The following is a 14,553-nucleotide window of genomic DNA, read 5'->3' on the forward strand; positions in this document are numbered from 1 at the left end:
TTTTTTGTTGTGAAATTTCATAGAAAGTCTTTTTGTTGTGAAATTGCATAGAAGGTTTTTTTTGTAAACTGCATTTTTGTTGTGATATTGCATAGACAGTTGTTGTGGGTTGTTGTGGAAATTGCGTAGAAAGCTGGTGTAGATTGCATTTTTACTATGGGAGGGACCTATGTATAAGTAGAGTGTCGTATATTTTAGATAATTTTCTTTTAAAAGTTGTACTGTTGATTTATATTACTGTCTGACAATGGGCTCTAGTCAGAGTAAAAAAACTGCATATCCCCCGCCCCTCCCTGGTGAGACATGCAGGATGTATGTTGCCCGTAACTCTACCTCAGAGTATTATTTAGTTAACCCATGGGTGGATAATTTAGCGGGATGGACAGAGAAAGCAGGACGGGACCCATTCCTACGGGAAGGCAGTAATTACCTTTTCTATATGGAGATTTAAGAAAAAATGTCAGTTTCCAATAGCACAGAAGCGAAGCTGCAGAGGAATTGTAAGTCTTTGAAATCCCTCTCGCCCCCCCCCCTTTTGCATTCCAATGTATCCTGCGCTCAGAGACACAAATCTCTTGGCAGCAGTAACCCTTTCACACTAAATGGGATCGCTTCCAACTTCACTGCTGGAGGGTGCGTCCACTAGCTCTATCCCTAACGCACCAATAACCCAGAGTTTAGATAATAGTAAAACACTGTCCCAAGCCCACCATTACCCTCGATGGCTGTATATCTTATTTACGCAAAACTTGCAAAGGACGCAGCTATACACATATGAAGGAAGTTTTTTTTTTGCCTGTGTTTTTTTGCCTGTCGCTGTAGCTTGTAAAAAGAAACCTGCGCCCACTCATAACTATCAGAGCTCCAGACGCTTTGACAGACAGAACCAACCCCGCAGTCAGGGAACATTCCAAAGACCCCGCGCACTGACGGGGCCCGGAGGAGGGTATCCCAGCCTTTATTCAACTCTCCCGTCATAGTGAGATTCACCTCTGCTGCCACTTATTATAAATGGAAGTAAAATTTCCTTTTTAGTGGACAGCGGTGCAGCAGCCAGTGTTTTGTGTTCTGACTTATGCAATACCCCCTCTCACCAGAAAAGATAGAAGGTCTCCGCCCCATGATACAGCAATTCTTACAACAGGGTATTCTCAGACATGGTGTATCACCATACTGTACTCCTGTGAACCCTGTTGCCAAAGCTGATGGTAGTTTGGGATTTGTACAGGATCTCAGAGCGATCAATCAGTTAATTGTCCCAATTGCACCAATTGTTCCAGATGTAAACTCACTCATTTCTGCAATCCCTGCAGATGCTGTGTTCTTCTCTGAAATTGATTTGAAGAATGCCTTTTTTTTCAGCATACCTGTAGATTCACAGACACAATTACTTTTGCCTTTTCTTTTGAGGGTAAACAACTTACCTGGTGCAGATTATTGACGCACCTGTTGTCTCCAGGCCACATTGAGGCCCTGGCAACCTCACCATGGTTCAGTCCTGCTACAGTATGCAGATGATCTGCTGCTCTGTAGTAAAACTGAGGAGGCCTGCCGAGAGGATGGTGTTTCATTACTAAACTGGCTTTGTGAATGTGGACACAAGGTGTCCAAAATAAAAATGCAATGGTGTAAAAAGCATGTTGATTACTTAGGTTTTGTGCTCACTCAGGGAGAGAGAAAAGTCAGTCCACAATGCATACAGTCTGTATTGGGCCTGGTCACCCCAACTACCCAGAAGGAACTACTGTCCTTCCTGGGTATGGTAAATTACTGCAGACAGTGGATATCTGATTGCTCTTATTGTGATAACATTTTGAGACAAGCCACACTGAAGGACAAACCTAAAACTGTACAATGGTCACAAGAAATGTTAACTGCATATGAAAGTTTAAAATGTATGTTGATGAAAAGTCCGGCACTTGGCCTCCCCAGTTATGTACTACCTTTCCATCTATATGCAAGGGACAATTGTAAAACCATGGCGGGGGTGCTCACACAGTTTCATGGAGGGAAGTTGCGCCCCGTGGCATTTTTTTTCCAAAGTCATGCCAGTGTCTGTACAAGGTATGCCTGCCTGCCTCAGGGCTTTGGCAGCCTGTGCAATGGTTGCAGAAATGGCCACTACCCTCACTTTAGGCCACATCACAGTACTCCACACCACACATGATGTCCTGGCAATACTTAAAGGCTTACACACAGCACATGTCAGCACAACGCCTTAGTGGATATGAAGTACTCCTTTTGAGTAACCCTACCCTTACCATCAAGTGCACTGCTGGTTCTTCTGGCCCTGCACCCATTCTCAATGCCCTTTTAGGCTTGAAAGGTCCCGAGGATGAACCACCCGACCTACATGACTGTGCTGCTTCCATTGAAGCTGAAACTTCTCCCAGACTTGACATGTCTCCCGTTCCCATACCAGGCGCAGACATTGTTTTTGTTGACGACTCCTGTAGTAGGCCCAATGACAATACATACCAGGCTAGCTATGCCATTGTCACCCTCCCTGATACTGTGTTGGAAACCCTACCAATACCTTATCAGTCCGCGCAAGCTGCAGAACTCATTGCACTCACTAGAGCATGTCCCTCCCTTGACAACGTCCATCTGCTCACTCAACTTCAAGCTGCTGCGACTAATACTGATCTCTCCGACTGGACTTACCCAATTCTGCAGAAAAAATCCTAAATCAGGATTAATCTGCAAAGAGGGGAAACCCTGTATACCCCAGTCCAGTGCCCCTTTGCTCGTTGCCCAGTGCCGTGGTGTTGGTCACCGTGGTGAAGCCACAACACTCCTCCTACTAACCAGTGATTTTTATGTTACTAATGCCAAATCACTTGTGGACCAGTATGTTAGCAGATGCATCACTTGCCTCAGGAACAACCCTAATAAAGCTAAACACCAGCATCTTGAATACCCCACAGAAAACTCTAGGTTACTCCCCATTTAAAATACTAATGGGCAGGCCTTTTCCCACACCTTGGGCTAAGAAACCATTAGTAATACAGGAGGGAGATCTAGAACTTATCAGAGAAGAGTATGTCAGGTCCCTGATAACAAAACTGAATGAAATTGAACATGAGGTTGTTTGTAAAAACCCTTTTGAATCCACAGGAACCTACACACCCCTTTAAAGTCGGAGACAGAGTCGTGGTGAAGGTGCTCCCCAGGAACAAGAGCCCAGGAGACTTCACCTATGGTCCAGAGACAGAGGTCGTAGCAGTTACCCGAACAGCAGTCCTGACAGAGGAAAGTCCTACCTGGATCCATGCATCCCGAGTAAAAAAGGTTCCTAGACCAGACCTAGAGAGGGAAGCAAGTGATTCCAGTGAGGTACGAACCGGGGCAGACAGCCCTGACCTCCCACCTAGCGAAGAAAGAAGAACAGAAGAAGATGAGGAACCTGTCCCCTATCTTTATCCTGGGGACTACCTTGATAGCCCTACTGGCCCTCACTCACCACACAATATGTGAGGTTGATATTACACAGACTAATGGGATCCCCACCTTGTGGTACAATTCCTCCAATACACACGTAGCCACATATATCCTTGACTATTTTATGTTCCCCAAAATTGCTGATGACAAATATTATATACAACAAAGGAGGAAATCAGGAATGTCTGAGACAGTATATATTTGTGTTACTGACGAATGGTACTATGACAATAGATATTATGGATCTAATTGTAATTCCTGGGAAGCTGTGGGGTGGAATACAGGAGTAGATTGGAAATATGGCCCATCGTTTGCAAAGAATAGATGGAGCAAATATGGAGTACCCCTACTTTCTAGACTATCCATTCATAAGATGGATGAAGGCCCAAATTCATACAGGTTTAGACTAAACATAATGAACCCTAGCAGAAGCGACAATGAGACTTATGTACTTGGTATATGGTGGCAAGCAGGGTATTATAGTGCAAGGCAAATGTTTTATTTATGGGATATGTATAAAAACCCAAAATACCAGCCTAAAATTGCTCCCCAAAACAAACCTTTAAAGCCCCATATTGCCACTTTTAAAGATATGGTGGCTATTACTAACCCTACCTTTGAAGACACCCTAGCTATTGAAACTGGTTTCTCTGACATTAATTTTTGGTTGGAATGGATGAAGTATAGTGCTAACAAACACAATAAAAGCAACTGTTATGTCTGTGGCAAATCTAGGCCCCACCTAGGTACAGTGCCCCTTAATATACCCCTAGAACAAGAAAATTGTTTTTTTTCAGCCTTTTTAATGACACCAAAACAAATGACAGTCAGTGCGAAATGTGGAAAAGGGAATATCCCATATTGTCAAAAAATCCCAACCCAGGAAGCACCATAACCATATATCCTGGAAACTACACTTGTTATACATCTAACACCACAACAGGGAGAAATTTAAAAACCTTCCCACCAGGGTATTGTGCAAATAAAAGAACAACTGTTTTAGTCAACCAAACTAGATCATTAGGCGACATTTATTACATATGTGGGAAACTGTAAATAAAAACGTAGCCTGGATTAATTATATATATTATAATCAACAAAGATTTGTTAATGATACCAAAGATGCTCTTAAAGGTATAGCTGAACAGCTAGAAGCCACTTCCCAAATGACATTCCAAAATAGAATGGCCCTTGACATGATCCTAGCAGAAAAAGGCGGTACATGTGTTTACATTAGTAAGGTGGAAGGCTGTTGTACATATATTCCTGACAACACTGGTCCCAATGGTAAGGTTACTTTAGCCATAAACAAGTTAGAAACCTTATCCATAGAACTTAAGAAAAATTCAGGTATTGATAACCCATGGAGCCAATATTTTGGATGGTTTGAAAATTGGAAACTGGCTCTTGTGCAAATAAGCATATTCATACTTGTAACTTTAATTCTTGTAGGCATTATAGTTTATTGTGTAATTCCCTGTGGAAAGAAACTTACCTCCAAAGGCATTGATAAGGCCCTGATGTATTATGACATAACCACCAGTCCTGTCACCTCCTCTGATAGTAAGGGACCCGACGATTATGCCCAATATCTCAAGAACTGGAGAAACAAGAAAGGAGCCTCACTCAAGAATCATGTCATATAATAATCATGATTCTAAGAGGGGATTGAAGGGTTACCTCTTCTGTCTTTGTACATATTACTTTTTATATGATCAGTTTCCTTATAATAATTACAGTGTAAAAGTGAATATTTCTATTTCCCTAGTGAAGGGTTAAAACATGCTTTATGAACTCTTATGTGTTTGCAATGGATGCTGCTGCCCTGTGTTAGATGCCTTTGTCTCTCATACAGATACCAGGCTTGTGTGGGTCTGGCATCCAAGGTCAGCTCTCTACTAGATGAAACCTGCTTTTTCTACTTCTGTGTGTTACTAAAAGATCCTTTGTTAAGTTTCGTCTGATGCAACATATATAACATCTGCCTGGCAACTGCTATATCCAATTATGTTATGTCAAGTATTAACCACCCCTACGTACCCCACCCAGGAACCTACCCCTAAGCCAATGAGCCCTTTTACACTTGTCAGTTCCACCCATATGCATTGTCTTATATACTCTTGTTAACTTTATAATAAACAGTGTGAATTTTAACTGCTTGTCTGTGCATGTACCTTGTGGTTAAAAGTTTACACTCCAGACGTCTGTAAGGCCATCACATCGAGGGTTAAAGAAAATAAGGTCAAATCCTTTCAGGTGGTCATGCTATTGGCCTTGGCTTCAGCTAGGCGTGTGTCAGAATTAGCGGCTTTGTCACATAAAAGCCCCTATCTGGTTTTCCATATGGACAGGGCAGAATTGCGGAACCGTCCACAATTTCTGCCAAGAGTGGTGTCATCTTTTCATATGAACCAACCTATTGTGGTGCCTGTGGCTACTCGTGACTTGGAGGATTCTGAGTTACTAGATGTGGTCAGGGCTTTGAAGGTTTATGTAGCCAGAACGGCTAGAGTCAGGAAGACTGAGTCGCTGTTTATCCTGTATGCATCCAACAAGCTGGGTGCTCCTGCTTCAAAGCAAACTATTGCTCGCTGGATCGTAACACGATTCAGCAGGCTCATTCTGCGGCTGGATTGCCGCTTCCAAAATCAGTAAAAGCCTACTCCACAAGGAAGGTGGGCTCTTCTTGGGCGGCTGCCCGAGGGGTCTCGGCATTACAGCTTTGCTGAGCAGCTACTTGGTCAGGTTCGAACACTTTCGCAAAGTTTTACAAGTTTGATACCCTGGCTGAGGAGGACCTTGTATTTGCTCATTCGGTGCTGCAGAGTCATCCGCACTCTCCCGCCCGTTTGGGAGCTTTGGTATAATCCCCATGGTCCTTACGGAGTCCCCAGTATCCACTAGGACGTTAGAGAAAATAAAATTTTACTTACCGGTAAATCTCTTTCTCGTAGTCCGTAGTGGATGCTGGGCGCCCGTCCCAAGTGCGAACTTCTTCTGCAATACTTGTATATAGTTATTGCTTAAATAAGGGTTATGTTATGGTTGCATCAGGGTTGATCTGATGCTCCGTTGTTGTTCATACTGTTAACTGGGTAAGTTTATCACAAGTTATACGGTGTGATTGGTGTGACTGGTATGAGTCTTGCCCTGGATTCCAAAATCCTTTCCTTGTACTGTCAGCTCTTCCGGGCACAGTTTCTCTAACTGAGGTCTGGAGGAGGGACATAGAGGGAGGAGCCAGAGCACACCAGTATCCAAATTCTCTCTTAAAGTGCCCTGTCTCATGCGGAGCCCGTCTATTCCCCATGGTCCTTACGGAGTCCCCAGCATCCACTACGGACTACGAGAAATAGATTTACAGGTAAGTAAAATCTTATTTTCCTCTGGGAAGGGATTGTGGATATGCAGGAATATCTGAGCTTTACTGTAATCAGAAAGCAGCGACTTTCTACAAATGTTTACAAATAATTCCAGTGATTTTGTCATTTTCTTCCAGTGATTTGGACCAATAATACCATTGATTAGAACGAATAATTCCAGTGATTTTGTAATTTTCTTACAGTGATTTGGACCAATAATACCATTGATTAGAACGAATAATTCCAGTGATTTTGTAATTTTCTTCCAGTGATTTGGACCAATAATACCATTGATTAGAACAAATAATTCCTGTGATATTGAGGTGTTTGTGTCGCTTAGCCGTCCAGCGACCACAGTGCACCTCTTTTTCTATTTTCTGTGCATCATGTGCTGTTTGGGGCCAATTTTTGTAAGTGCCATCCTGTCTGACACTGCAGTGCCACTCCTAGATGGGCCAGGTGTTTGTGCCGCCCTCTTGTGTCGCTTTGCTTAGTCATCCAGCGACCTCGGTGCAAATTTTAGGACTAAAAATAGTATTGTGAGGTGTTCAGAATAGACTGGAAATGAGTGGAAATTGTGGTTATTGAGGTTAATAATACTATAGGATCAAAATTACCCCCAAATTCTATGATTTAAGCTGTTTTTGAGGGGTTTCTGTAAAAAAAACACCCGAATACAAAACACACCCGAATCCGACAAAAAAATTTCAGGGAGGTTTTGCCAAAACGCGTCCGAATCCAAAACACTTCCGCGGAACAGAATCCAAAACCAAAACACAAAACCCGAAAAATTTCCGGTGCACATCTCTAATTCTTATACATAGCTCTCTTGCCCACATTTACCTCACTGTATTCTTCGACATAGCTCTATTGCCAATTTACCTCACTCTATCCTTATACATTGCTCTATTGCCCACATTTCCCTCATTCTATCTTTATACATAGCTCTATTGCCCTCATTTACCTCACTCTATCCTTATACATAGATATATTGCCCACATTTACCTCACTCTATTCTTATACATAGATCTAATGCCCACATTTACCTCACTGTATCTGTATACATAGCTCTATTGCCCACATTTACCTAACTGTATCCTTATACATAGATCTAATGCCCACATTTACCTCACTGTATCTGTATACATAGCTCTATTTCCCACATTTACCTCACTGTATCTGTATACATAGCTCTATTGCCCACATTTACCTCACTCTATTCTTATACATAGCCATTTACCTCACTATACACATTTACATCGCTCTTTTGCTTCATTTACCTCACTCTATCCTTCTACATAGCTCTATTGCCCATATTTACCTCACTCTACCCTTCTACATAGCTCTATTGCCCACATTTACCTCACTCTAGCTGTATACATAGCTCTATTGCCCACATTTACCTCACTGTATTCTTATAGATACCTCTATTGCCCACATTTACCTCACTGTATTCTTATACATAGCTCTATTGCCCACATTTACCTCACTCTATCCGTATACATAGCTCTATTGCCCACAATTACCTCACTGTATTATTATACATATCTCTATTCCCCACATTTACCTCCCTATACACATTTACATCGCTCTATTGCCTCATTTACCTCACTCTATCCTAATACATAGCTCTATTGCCCACATTTACCTTACTCTATCCGTATACATAGCTCAATTGCCCACATTTACCTCACTCTGGGCGGGATGTACTATCAATGATCGCGGGTCATCGCCTCTCATCGCAATGATGCTAATCGCATATGTACTAACATATGCGATTAGTATCTCAAAGCGATGCGAGGGGTGTCCTGCGATCAGTGATGGTCCGCATGAGAGGGTTTGAGGCGACTTACCTCACCTACCATCCCCAAGAGGTGACGTGCAGGGAGTCCCCGTGATCCTCCTTCTCCCCCCTGCAGCCGGAAGGAGACAAGGCTGTGCTGCGGGGGAGGAGGAGGGGTGCCGGCTGGAGGGAGGTCATCGTGAGCGGCGCAGGTTGGCGGCGGCGGTAAGAAGCACATAGGCTTCTATAGGGTATCGCCATCAAAAGATGGCGATACCCCCGGCGTCGTAAACCTGGCGGTAGGGTCTTAGTACATATGAAAATGCGGTAAAACCCCCGAAAATGGGGGTTTTACTGCATTTTCCGTTTGGTACATCCTGCCCTCTATCCTTATACATAGCCATTTACCTCACTATACACATTTACATCGCTCTATTGCCCTCATTTACCTCACTGTATTCTTATACATACCTCTATTGCCCACATTTACCTCACTGTATTCTTATACATAGCTCTATTGCCCACTTTTACATCACTGTATTATTAATTATACATATCTCTTCCCCACATTTACCTCACTGTATCCGGTCTTTAGGTCGACATGGTCACTAGGTTGACATGAGTTTTTCACTTTTCTCTGACGTCCTAGTGGATGCTGGGAACTCCGTAAGGACCATGGGGAATAGCGGCTCCGCAGGAGACTGGGCACAACTAAGAAAGATTTAGGACTACCTGGTGTGCACTGGCTCCTCCCTCTGTGCCCCTCCTCTAGACCTCAGTTAGAATTTTGTGCCCGGCCGAGCTGGATGCACACTAGGGGCTCTCCTGAGCTCCTAGAAAAGAAAGTATATTTTAGGTTTTTTATTTTCAGTGAGATCTGCTGGCAACAGACTCACTGCTACGTGGGACTAAGGGGAGAGAAGCGAACCTACCTGCTTGCAGCTAGCTTGGGCTTCTAGGCTACTGGACACCATTAGCTCCAGAGGGATCGAACACAGGCCCAGCCTCGGTCGTCCGGTCCCGGAGCCGCGCCGCCGTCCCCCTTACAGAGCCAGAAGCAAGAAGACGTTCCTGAAAATCGGCGGCAGAAGACTTCGGTCTTCATCAAGGTAGCGCACAGCACTGCAGCTGTGCGCCATTGCTCCCCATGCACACCACATACTCCGGTCACTGATGGGTGCAGGGCGCTGGGGGGGGGGGGCGCCCTGGGCTGCAATAAGAGTACCTTGCTGGCAAATACCACATAATATAGTCATAAAGACTATATATGTGTAAAATACCCCTGCCAAATATACATTTGAAAAGCGGGAGAAGTCCGCCGGAAAAGGGGCGGGGCTATCTCCCTCAGCACACTGGCGCCATTTTCCCTCACAGCTCCGCTGGAAGGACGCTCCCAAGGCTCTCCCCTGCAGTTTCCAGACTACATAGGGTAAAAAAGAGAGGGGGGGCACTAAATTTAGGCGCATATAATATATATATAGCTGCTATAGGGAAAAATCACTTGTGTAGTGTGTATCCCTGCATTATATAGCGCTCTGGTGTGTGCTGGCATACTTTCTCTCTGTCTCCCCAAAGGACTTTGTGGGGTCCTGTCCTCGTTCAGAGCATTCCCTGTGTGTGTGCGGTGTATCGGTACGGCTGTGTCGACATGTTTGATGAGGCTTATGTGGAGGCGGAGCAGGGGCCGATAAATGTGATGTCACCCCCTGCGGGGTCGACACCTGAATGGATGGACATGTGGAAGGAATTACGTGACAGTGTCAACTCCTTACATAAAAGGTTTGACAACATAGCAGATGTGGGACAGCCGGCTTCTCAGCTCGTGCCTGCCCAGGCGTCTCAAAAGCCATCAGGGGCTCTAAAACGCCCGCTACCTCAGATGGCAGACACAGATGTCGACACGGATACTGACTCCAGTGTCGACGATGATGAGACTAGTGTACATTCCAATAGAGCCACCCGTTACATGATTACGGCAATGAAGAATGTGTTGCACATTTCTGATATTACCCCAGGTACCACAAAAAAGGGTATTATGTTTGGGGAGAAAAAACTACCAGTGGTTTTTCCCCCTTCTGATGAATTAAATGAAGTATGTGAAGAAGCGTGGGCTTCCCCTGATAAGAAACTGGTAATTTCTAAAAAGTTACTAATGGCGTACCCTTTCCCGCCAGAGGATAGGTCACGTTGGGAGACATCCCCTAGGGTGGATAAAGCGCTCACACGCCTGTCAAAGAAGGTGGCACTAGCGGCTCCGGACACGGCCGCCCTAAAGGAACCTGCTGATAGGAAGCAGGAGGCTATTCTGAAGTCTGTATATACACACTCAGGAATTATACTGAGGCCGGCTATTGCTTCAGCATGGATGTGCAGTGCTGCAGCTGCGTGGTCAGATTCCCTGTCGGAAAACATTGATACCCTAGACAGGGACACTATATTGCTAACCGTAGAGCATATTAAAGACGCTGTCTTATACATGAGAGATGCACAGAGGGATATTTGCCGGCTGGCATCTAAAATAAACGCAATGTCCATTTCTGCCAGGAGAGGATTGTGGACTCGGCAGTGGACAGGAGATGCAGATTCTAAAGGCACATGGAAGTTTTGCCTTACAAGGGTGAGGAGTTGTTTGGGGATGGTCTCTCGGACCTCGTTTCCACAGCAACAGCTGGGAAGTCAGCATTTTTACCCCATGTTCCCTCACAGCCAAAGAAAGCACCGTATTATCGGGTACAGTCCTTTCGGCCCCAAAAAGGTAAGCGGGTTAGAGGCGCGTCCTTTCTGCCCAGAGGCAGAGGTAGAGGAAAAAAGCTGTAACATACAGCCAGTTCCCAGGAACAAAAGTCCTCCCCCGCTTCCTCTAAGTCCACCGCATGACGCTGGGGCTCCACAGGCGGAGCCAGGTACGGTGGGGGCCCGTCTCAAGAACTTCAGCAACCAGTGGGCTCGTTCACGGGTGGATCCCTGGATTCTACAGGTAGTATCTCAGGGGTACAAGCTGGAATTCGAGACGTCTCCCCCTCGCCGTTTCCTCAAATCTGCCTTGCCGACAGCTCCCCCGGACAGGGAGGCAGTGCTGGAGGCGATTCACAAGCTGTATTCTCAGCAGGTGATAATCAAGGTACCCCTCCTTCAACAAGGACGGGGTTACTATTCCACAATGTTTGTGGTACCGAAACCGGACGGTTCGGTGAGACCCATTTTAAATTTAAAATCTTTGAACACTTATATAAGAAGGTTCAAGTTCAAGATGGAATCGCTCAGAGCGGTGATTGCAAGCCTGGACGAGGGGGATTACATGGTGTCACTGGACATCAAGGATGCTTACCTGCATGTCCCCATTTACCCTCCTCACCAGGAGTACCTCAGATTTGTGGTACAGGACTGTCATTACCAATTCCAGACGTTGCCGTTTGGTCTGTCCACGGCACCGAGGGTATTTACCAAGGTAATGGCCGAAATGATGATACTCCTTCGGAAAAAGGGAGTTTTAATTATCCCGTACTTGGACAATCTCCTTATAAAGACGAGGTCCAGGGAACAGTTGTTGATCGGAGTAGCACTAGCTCGGGAAGTGCTACAACAGCACGGCTGGATCCTGAATATTCCAAAGTCGCAGCTGGTTCCTACAACGCGTCTACTGTTCCTGGGGATGTTTCTGGACACAGAACAGAAAAAAGTGTTTCTCCCGGAGGAGAAGGCCAAGGAGTTATCGTCTCTAGTCAGAGACCTCCTAAAACCAAAACAGGTATCGGTGCACCACTGCACGCGAGTCCTGGGAAAGATGGTGGCTTCTTACGAAGCAATTCCATTCGGAAGGTTCCATGCAAGGATCTTTCAGTGGGATCTGTTGGACAAGTGGTCCGGGTCGCATCTTCAGATGCATCGGCTGATAACCCTGTCTCCAAGGGCCAGGGTGTCTCTACTGTGGTGGCTGCAGAGTGCTCATCTTCTAGAGGGCCGCAGATTCGGCATACAGGACTGGATCCTGGTGACCACGAATGCCAGCCTTCGAGGTTGGGGGGCAGTCACAGAGGGAAGAAACTTCCAAGGACTATGGACAAGTCAGGAGACTTCCCTACACATAAATATTCTGGAACTAAGGGCCATTTACAATGCCCTAAGTCAGGCAAGACCCCTGCTTCAACACCAGCCGGTGCTGATACAGTCAGACAACATCACAGCGGTCGCCCATGTAAATCGTCAGGGCGGCACAAGAAGCATGATGGCGATGGCAGAAGCCACAAGGATTCTCCGATGGGCGGAAAATCATGTGTTAGCACTGTCAGCAGTGTTCATTCCGGGAGTGGACAACTGGGAAGCAGACTTCCTCAGCAGGCACGACCTCCACCCGGGAGAGTGGGGACTTCATCCAGAAGTCTTCCAAATGATTGTACACCGTTGGGAAAGGCCACAGGTGGACATGATGGCGTCCCGCCTCAACAAAAAGCTAAAAAGATATTGCGCCAGGTCAAGGGACCCTCAGGCGATAGCTGTGGACGCTCTAGTGACACCGTGGGTGTGCCAGTCGGTTTATGTGTTCCCTCCTCTGCCTCTCATACCCAAGGTACTGAGAATAATAAGAAGGAGAGGAGTAAGAACTATACTTGTGGTTCCGGATTGGCCAAGAAGAGCTTGGTACCCAGAACTTCAAGAAATGATCTCAGAGGACCCATGGCCTCTGCCGCTCAGACAGGACCTGCTGCAGCAGGGACCCTGTCTGTTCCAAGACTTACCGCGACTGCGTTTGACGGCATGGCGGTTGAACGCCGGATCCTGAAGGAAAAGGGCATTCCGGAGGAGGTCATCCCTACGCTGATTAAAGCTAGGAAGGAGGTGACCGCAAACCATTATCACCGCATATGGCGAAAATATGTTGCGTGGTGTGAGGCCAGAAGGGCCCCAACGGAGGAATTTCAGCTGGGTCGATTTCTGCACTTCTTACAGTCAGGGGTGACTATGGGCCTCAAATTAGGTTCCATTAAGGTCCAGATTTCGGCTCTGTCGATTTTCTTCCAAAAAGAACTGGCTTCACTGCCTGAAGTTCAGACGTTTGTTAAAGGAGTGCTGCATATTCAGCCCCCTTTTGTGCCCCCAGTGGCACCTTGGGATCTCAATGTGGTTTTGGAGTTCCTGAAATCACATTGGTTTGAACCACTTAAGACTGTGGATTTGAAATATCTCACGTGGAAAGAGGTCATGCTGTTGGCCCTGGCTTCGGCCAGGCGTGTGTCAGAATTGGCGGCTTTGTCATATAAAAGCCCTTATCTGATTTTCCATATGGATAGGGCAGAATTGAGGACTCGTCCCCAATTTCTTCCTAAGGTGGTATCTGCTTTTCATTTGAACCAACCTATTGTGGTGCCTGCGGCTACTAAGGACTTGGAGGATTCCAAGTTGCTGGACGTGGTCAGGGCCCTGAAAATTTATGTTTCCAGGACGGCTGGAGTCCGGAAAACTGACTCGCTATTTATCCTGTATGCGCCCAACAAGCTGGGTGCTCCTGCTTCAAAGCAGTCTATTGCTCGCTGGATCTGTAGTACGATTCAACTTGCACATTCTGCGGCTGGACTGCCGCATCCTAAATCTGTAAAAGCCCATTCCACGAGGAAAGTGGGCTCTTCTTGGGCGGCTGCCCGAGGGGTCTCGGCTTTACAACTTTGCCGAGCTGCTACTTGGTCGGGTTCAAACACGTTTGCTAAGTTCTACAAGTTTGATACCCTGGCTGAGGAGGACCTTGCCTTTGCTCATTCGGTGCTGCAGAGTCATCCGCACTCTCCCGCCCGTTTGGGAGCTTTGGTATAATTCCCATGGTCCTTACGGAGTTCCCAGCATCCACTAGGACATCAGAGAAAATAAGAATTTACTCACCGGTAATTCTATTTCTCGTAGTCTGTAGTGGATGCTGGGCGCCCATCCCAAGTGCGGATTGTCTGCAATACTTGTATATAGTTATTGCGTAACTAA

Source organism: Pseudophryne corroboree, chromosome 10 (assembly GCF_028390025.1).
Source record: "Pseudophryne corroboree isolate aPseCor3 chromosome 10, aPseCor3.hap2, whole genome shotgun sequence".
Taxonomy (NCBI): domain Eukaryota; kingdom Metazoa; phylum Chordata; class Amphibia; order Anura; family Myobatrachidae; genus Pseudophryne; species Pseudophryne corroboree.